The sequence below is a fragment of the Benincasa hispida genome, unplaced genomic scaffold (assembly GCF_009727055.1).
Source record: "Benincasa hispida cultivar B227 unplaced genomic scaffold, ASM972705v1 Contig281, whole genome shotgun sequence".
Classification (NCBI taxonomy): domain Eukaryota; kingdom Viridiplantae; phylum Streptophyta; class Magnoliopsida; order Cucurbitales; family Cucurbitaceae; genus Benincasa; species Benincasa hispida.
Genome location: NW_024064779.1, coordinates 2723 through 11591, shown reverse-complemented (window position 1 = coordinate 11591; position 8869 = coordinate 2723). Strand labels below are relative to the sequence as shown.

At 32.6% G+C, this 8869-nt stretch overlaps 1 long non-coding RNA gene across 1 annotated transcript; it reads right to left on the bottom strand.

Moving 5' to 3' along the window:
• Window positions 1–714: 714 nt before the first annotated feature.
• Window positions 715–1343, bottom strand: LOC120069188. Its single transcript, XR_005479466.1, has 3 exons — window positions 1307–1343; window positions 1013–1199; window positions 715–929 (listed from the first exon to the last, which is right to left on the bottom strand). It is a non-coding gene; the product is annotated as an uncharacterized LOC120069188 (long non-coding RNA).
• Between the last annotated feature and the right edge of the window lie 7526 nt (window positions 1344–8869).

The window sequence follows — 8869 nt, the reverse complement described above, 5'->3', positions numbered from 1 at the left end:
GGCTGTCAACTTAAATCGGATTCGACTGTCGTCAGCTTTCTGTCCCATCTCGATTAATTAGCCTTTCACCCAGGCCCACCAAGTTGTGGCGATCCTTCTCGAACGAATGTTTCCGAGCACAATCATCGTAAAGCCTTGCGGTGAAGTTGCGTTGGACCAATGATTTTCTATGATCGCAATTCTTGCATTGCGTCAACGCATATTCTACACAAAAATACAAAAATCAATTGTTCTAATGCGATGAACGCATGCGACCGCAATATTATGAAATTGATGCTTAATGGACGTAAATTAACATATTTCATCAAAGCAATCCAATATTGTTTAAGAAATTAGCACTAAGATAACGTGCATTTCTGCCCGTTATCACGGAGCATGGAATCATCGTTTACATAGAAAATGAGAGAGAGAATGGGGAGGATTTTCTCTCTCCATTTTAGACGGTATATTTTGTAATAGAATATGCATTGTAATAATGAAATTTAAACTTTTAAAAATTATGGTTGAACAATTTAATTGTACTGTTTTGAATTAGGATAAACAAGACTTTTTTCCATAAATTGAAAATTATATTAGAAATCACCCATTTAAAAAGTTAGGGGAGAATAATTTCAGCCAGAAATCTCTACCTTGATCCATATTCCCACGATACTAAATAAAAAAACTTTTTGGGACAAAGATTTAAATGGAGGGTGTGAACAAAGATGTGATTCCTCGATGTCACCCTTAAACATTCATAGTTACTTAACTCAAACAAGATTTTAGTATTATTTAACTTACCAAACTTCCATGAATTTATTTGATAATTCTTGTCCACTGTGTATTGAATAAGAGCCTCAGCATTGCTGTAATTCCAATTTCCTTCCCACTGCATTCCTTTTGTGTTGTACTTACCCAAGAGAGCATTTAAGCCAAAGGTTACAATAGCCCTATTAAAAAAAAAAAAAATCCTAAGTATTGGAGACAAATACAAAATGCAAAAAAGCATGTAGAAAATAAGAGAAAAACATACCCTATGTTGTTGAAAAAGTTGTTCAAATCATCCTACCTTTCCATGTACAAACATCCTTCTGTAAAGTCAAACAGTAAATCGTTGTCTGCTTGAAATGGTTGACAATGGCCCTTGAAACCTTCTCCAATATTATATATCAACCTGTCTTGTAAGGTACCTCCTACTCTAATTCTTAATGACTTGAAAGCTAATATCGCATAGAAACCATGCATAAGATATAGTTAGAATTTTATTGTACCAATTGAACCCAAGTAAAGATTAATCAGCTTAGTTATGTATTTCAAAGAGCCAAACCTTGAACAGCTTTGTTAAGGATAGGAAGAGACAAATCTTAATTAAAAGAAAAAAGATTAATAAAATACTACATGAATTATAATTGCTTTATTTTCTTCATAATTAATTCCTTTTAATGTCCAAGATTATTATATAATCTCACCACATTGAGCATTGATGCATGACCATCCCAAACACAAAGGTCGGGTTGACTACACTCATCATGAGGCCAAATGTCCATAGTGAAGCAAATGAAATTCTCATCAGTTTCTGCTATTTTCGTGGTTCCATCAACCACAATTTTCCCTATTGTAACATTACGACCCAAAATGGTTGGGATGAAAGCAACTAGCAAAATCAAAAGGAATATTTGGTATTCCATTATAAATTCTGAAATTCCTGTCCAACAATTCTATTGGTTAGAGCAATGATACGATATTAAATTTATCATAATCCATTAGTTAACATAAAATGAAAAAGAAAATGATATATTATATAATATTACCTTAATATGGATATATAATATGTGTAGTCAGGAGTTTCTTTGAACTTGTCAAAATAAAAAAAAGAAAAAAAGATCTCCAATGCCTCAAAATTATTAAGATTATACAAAGGAAAATGAAAGAAGGGTTGAAAACAAAATTGGAGGACAAGAGTTTATATAGGGTTGAGATTGATCTACAGTTTAATTAACAAATAAAATTATTGAATGCAACTCCCCTCATTAAAGACTTTCAATTTTATTCTTCAAAAAAAAAAAATTGCTAAATAAAATTTTAAACTGTACATTTATAAGTGTTAAGTGTGCATTAAATGAAAAACACGAGCCTTGAGAGTTAATTGTCTGTGGAGTTAAATTATCTGTGTTTGGAGAGCGCAAAGTTGAATTGGGTATCTAATGCAGCTTTTCTAAACCCAATTGATTTTTTTTTTTTTTGCTAGTTTTTTAAATGCCCAACTATACACATATTTTCCTAAAATTTTTATTAAAAAATGTTTAATTTTTTTCACACTCTTAAAATATAACAAATTGCTACAAAGTAAACATATACTAAACATAAATTTTGAATTCAATGTTTGAATACTCAATTACATAATATATTTTTTATCCATTCCTAAACATCAAACATATTCCAAATAACTAGAAACTTTTCACAATTACTCATCCCTCTGTAGACCTCCAAATTTGTTCGGTATTTTATTTCGTCATGCTAATTTTTGTAATTTTTGACATAATTTGGAATTTATTAGCTTTTAAGATAAAATAAACAAACAAATAAACTTTTGAGTATTTGATATTGGAATAATTTTAATTTTTTATTAATTAAAAGAAAATAAAATAGTTATTTTGGAGGGAGGATAAGGTTTTGAATATTCAAATCCTTTTTAATGAAAAAGTTATATCTAATCAAATTTGGAAGAAATTAATTATGACAAAACATCTCACTCCATCAATTTTATTATTTAGTTCCTTTTAGATTTAATTTGATTGATTTTTTTCCTAATTGAAAGGACTTTGGGTTTTATTTGAATTGGGTTACCATGAGTGAACATACACAACATCACACTAAAAAAAACCTAATAATTTCTCTGTCCAATTTTTTTTTTTTTTTAATATTTTTTTTACTTTTATCTCCTTCCCTCTCTTGATTTTTTTCTTCTTTCTCTCTTTTACTCCAACAAATCTCTTTTTGTTTCATTCTTTCTAAATTCATCCTGTTTTTCTCACTGTATTCAAGCTTCCAAGAAAATGTATTTATTTTTTAATTGAGTTTTCCTTATTCGTAAATAAGTGAAAAAATCATAAATTAGATGTCCTTTTAAATGATATGTAAAACTCGAACCCTAATTACTTCAAGTAAGAGTAAGTAATGTGATGTCTTCTGATGAGTTAAATGAAGCCATGTCTTAGGAAGGGTAGAAGATGTAAGCAAGAAGAAATAGGCTTTCGGGTAGCTAAGTATAAAAGTAGGACAAAACTCGGCTAGGCTAAGGAAGGTCATGCTTGATGATGGAATGCATAATAAGCATATGAATGAGACCATGCCATCTAATGAGGTATGGTACTGAAGTAATATTGTGAGTGAAGTTAGCAAAAGGAATTTGCTAAATCCTAGCCCTTCATCACCAATAGTGGGCCAGATGGCACAAGGAGGGTTCATGCTGGATTTTGGGCGGTAATATAAGTAAGAAGGTCGAGTTCATTGAGTCGATTTGGACAAACTACTTAGGCTATTTGTGTAATTCCAGTGGCATTCGAAAGCTCTGTATGTCTATTTTCTGTGGCTAGGCTGCTAGAAGGAAAACTCATCGGAATAAGGCTGGAGGGGAAAAATAAAGACGAAGGGTTCATTTCTCGGGTGAATCTAAGCCATCAGTGAAGAATTGAAGCTCAAATTACGAAGCGTTTTGAGCTAAAAATTTGAGGATTTATTGTTAACTCAGTCATAAAATTTTGAAGTTTGAACTAAAAATTGTTGAACAAGCAGGCAGCTGCTTGAATTGGGGCCAATGATAAAGTTTTGAATCTCTAGATTAAACGACGAGGAATTTTGAGCTGAAATTTTAAAGTAATGTTGCTAACTCAATTATAAACATTTGTAGAAGGAAGTTTCTTCAAAAGAGGGCTGGATTTTGAGTTATTAATTTTTGAAATTGTAATAGAGAAGCTGTGCATAAGCAGACAACTGCTTGGGAAGAACAAGCAAACAGCTCATATGGAGAAAGATGAACTCGCTAATGAAGGAAATCTCACTAATTTTGTGTTGAGGATCTTGCTAATGAAGGAAATCTCGTTAATTTTGTGATGAGGATCTCGCTCTAGAAGGGAATCTCATTAGAAATTGGGCTGAATCTCGCTGGTAAGGTTAGTATCACTAGGATGACAGTTTGCAAGAAAAGCTTGATCTCGCTCATGAGGATCTCGCCGATCTCACTCATTAGGATCTCGCTGATCTTGCTCATGAGGAGGATCTCGCTTATGAGGAGGATCTCATTAGTAAAGCTGTCTTTATTGATGAAAGTTCCTTTAGTAAATGAACTATTTGAGGTATTTTGCAAAGAATTCTGACTAGTTTAACCGGGAATTATATCCTTTCAGGCCAAGAAGAGCTAGGAGAGACATATAACCCGTTAAGAGGCCAACAAACTATGAGTGACTATGTGATAACTTACTGTTTTAATGATTTAGAATCTATGATTTCTTGAAGATATTTCCCATGCTAAGTGTTTAAATGGGGCTAAGCGACATATTTGTGAAACTGTTTCTCATGTTAAATAAAGCATGTTTCCATGGAATGACATGATTTAGATATGTTATCTTGTCCAAATACTATCAGTATGTTTAAGTAACTCCATTTTTATGATGAACCAGTATGATGGATGAACTAGTTATATGACTGATACTAAAGGACAATGAGAAGGTATCCTTTCAACTAAATATTTATGACTAGTTATATGATGGATACTGAAGGACAATGAGAAGGTATCCTTTCAACTAAAGGTTTATGACTAGTTATATGATGGATACTGAAGGACAATGAGAAGGTATCCTTTCAACTAAATGTTTATGACTAATTATATGATGGATACTGAAGAACAATGAAAAGGTATCTTTTCAACTAAATGTTTATGACTAGTTATATGACGGATATTGAAGGACAATGAGAAGGTATCCTTTCAACTGAATGTTTATGACTAGTTATATGATGGATAATGAAGGACAATGAGAAAGTATCCTAAGGATACTGAAGGACAATGAGAAGGTATCCTAGTCAAGTACCTAAGGTATGACGGTACTTAGTTATAACCACGTGTACGTAGGTAATACGACGTCGAGGGATTGAGCAAAAGGGTTCTCCCCGACCAAGGTTGACATTGAGGGTTAGATCTAATAGTTCACTCTCAACGAAGGATAAGGGCAGTCATATCTTCTCCTAGGCTAGAAGGATAGTTTGGAATTGCTAATGCTTATGAATGTTTATCAACGCATGATGTTACTAATGTATGAATTTTCCAAGTATGTTTTCCATATCTAACGCATGCTAATAGTTTTTACAAGCTAGTTCAACATGATTTAAGTCAACTTATTTTACAAAGTATGAAGCATGCGTTAGGGTTAAAGCTAAGGTTGAATGAAGCTTGATGTACTATGTTTTAAATACCTAAGATTGTTAAAGTACATGCATTAGTATTCCTAAACATAATGAAAAGGGATACTGAAGGTAGGGAAGGTATCCTAAAGAGTTTTCTATGCTATATTCGAGAACTTGATAGCTTAAGTGAGCCGGATACTAAAGGTAAGGAAGGTATTTGAATAAATGTGCCTAAGGTGTTGACGGTACATAGAAAACTCCATGTGTAGTAGGTAGTTCCGAATGAGGCCGAAATATGGGTCTCCTAGGCTATATACCAGCAAAGGGAGGCCGAAGTATGGGTCTCTTGGCCGGTAACAGACGTTGGGAGCTAGAGCGATGTATGCTTGTTCTCAACTAAGGAATAATGATACTTAATGGTGGTTTAAAGGTTTTATGTTCACGTTTTCTTGGTATACTTTAGTTTCAGTATAATGGTTTCAAGCTTCCGGTTTAGAGCATGAGATTTATATTTTTATAAAGTCACTCACTGGGCTTTTAGCTCACATTTTCAAATGTTTTCTTTCAGGTAGTGGTCAGTTCCCAAAAGACTATTCTACTGCTACTCTGCCACTCAAAGAAACAGGTTGAAGGAAGCGTAATTAAAGACCTATGTTAGTTAGTACACATGTGTCTGTCTAGTGACTAGTATACTACATGGGGTTTACTAAGTTGTAATATTCATGTATGAACAATGTTGCGAAACCCTGTAATGTAAATGTGTTAAGTTTCGAGTTAATATGTAGGTATATTGATGATATGTATGTATTCAGGGTTTGAGTAAAGGTTAACAGGATAGTTAGGCGGTAAGTGCCTGCAAAAGGGTTGGTAACTGCTGCAGTCACCATTCTACCCAGGTTTAGAGGGTAAGGATGTGACATGGTAAGTCTTTAAATGGTAAGTCTCTCCTTTTTTTTTATTAAATATAAATTTTGATGCATATACACGACAACAAATATAACATTCGATAGCATTGAAAAGACCTTGTCGTAGACTTTCCATAGCGTTTTCGAAATGCTATTGTAGCCAATGTTATTGAAAGTCCCCGACTTTCCATACCATTTTTTAAGGCTATAAAAATGTTATAAAAAGTCAACGATAAAAAAAAAAGCTATAGAAGATCTTTTGTATCGTTTTTTATAATGAAAAAAAAAATGCTATAAAATATTTTCTGTAGCATTTTTATAGCGATAAAAAATGCTATAAAAGACTATCTATAGCGTTTTAGACATGTTGTTGTGGTCGATGTTATTTATAGTCCTTGACTTTCCATAACGTTTTTTCACTTCTATAAAAAAGCTATAAAATATTCATTTTTTATTAGATAATTTTAATGTCCTGGAAAGTTTTCATAGCATTAAAAAAATGTTATAATTGGCTTTTGATTGTAAAAAACAAATATGAGGAGAAAAAGTACTGCATGCAACTAAAGAGACCATATACCAAAGTTCAAGAATAGAGAAATCACAGTATTTACCTTCGATTCAATAAACCTATAATATCAAGGGTTTACATAGTTATTTGACTAAATAAGAAGATTGAAGCAAACACTTACTTTAAATTTGTGTATTCTTGAAAACATAGATCAATACCTAAGAAAAGTGGAAATCTTTACACTTGACATTTGGTCAAGCCAACAATTTACAAATCTAAATTCAAAATTAAAGATGTTCAACATTAAGAACGAAAACGAATACAAAATTAAACTTATACAAATATCTTGAGTAATATGTATCTCCCCATCGAAGCCTAGTGTTCCTTCTTGACCGAATGCAAGTCTTAAAAAAATCCAACATCTAAATGAAATATGACGGTCGGAGATGGGAGTTTAGGACATAGACTTTATTTTAACTTGAGAACTAATATGAAAGACAAATTTGAGAAACCATGAGGTGAATTGGAAGTGTATTTTCATAGACTTTATTTACCCTGTATTTTCATTTGCTACTTACTCCATTGAAGGGAGCCAACCTGCCAAATGAATCCATAAAGAAATTCACAAGTAAAATCGAGAAACATACAAACAAAAGATCTTGTTACATGTCAACTTCGTGCAAAAAATATACAAGAAAAAACTCGAACTTGTACCTAATATCTCCCACAATGGTACATTATATTACACTTGAAATTTGATTAAGACCACTTTTGAATCTAAAGGAAAATCATAAACTCCATTTTGAGTTATATTGCAATCATAAAGAACAACAGAAGGCATTGGTTTTGGACCTATAATTGCAACGCCTAGTTACCCCTTTTACAATCTTTAGCAATTCAACTCCATGCTAACTTGTTTTGTGTGAAATATCCTCCTAACCCCAAAGCCTTCCTCTTAACATCATTCTTTCCACACCCAAGCTTCTTACAATCACGAGCCTTCTTTCTCAACCCCTTACCTAAGGTCAATGCATGCCCAAGCCTAGCTCTTCTAGGTTCCTGAAGAACCTCCACAACCATCCTTACTTAGAAGATCTTAGGGGAATGTTTCAAGGTTTACACCTAACCAGATGGCTTCTATTGTCCAAGTAAAGAAGATTATGTTTGCAAGTTGAAGAAGTCTTTGTATGGGCTAAAGTAGTCTCCAGTGCAGTGGTATAAATGATTAGAACTTGCCTATAATAGAAGTCCATATGATTCTTGTGTACATCACAACAAAACTGATGATGGTTCAATGGTTTATCTACTTTTATATGTAGATGATATGCTCATAGCTACAAAGTCCAACTCTAATATTCAGAAGAACTTCTCAGTGCTGAGTTTGATATCAAGGATTTGGGTGTTGCTCAGAAAATTTTATGTATGGAGATCTATAGGGATAAAGAATAAATAAACTCTTCCTTTCTTAAAAAGGCTATATTCATAAAATATTATCCATATTTGGTATGTCATCAACTAAACTTATAGATACTCCAAGTGTTGCAAATGCTCGTTTTTCATCTGTGCTTTCACTACAATTTGAAGTTTAGAAGAAGTATATGTCTCGAGTTCCTTATGCTAGTGTAGTAGGAAGTTTGTGTTGGATCGATATGGCAACCCTAGAGGGGGGATGAATAGGGTTTAATTAAACTTTATTTTCTAAATTAACCCAATTAAAGTAATTAATACATTTTTTTATAAATAATAAGAAAAATTCAATTTATGCAACAAATAAGATGACAAATAGTGTGATAATTTAATTCTATCAAATTTTAGCAAATAAATAAGAATAAACTAAAACATACAATAAATTGCTTAAATTAATTTCAAAAAATAAAAAGGAAAGAGTTAGAAAAGAAAACACCATAGTTTTTATAGTGGTTCAGTCAAACTCGACCTACTCCACTATCCAAGCGCCTCTTGGGAATTTGAATAAAATCTTTCCGACTCTTTCCATGGATTAGAGCCCAACCATTACACCATCGCTCCTTTTACAGGTTCAAGAGCAAACCCGATCCTTTCCACGATTTAGGATCAA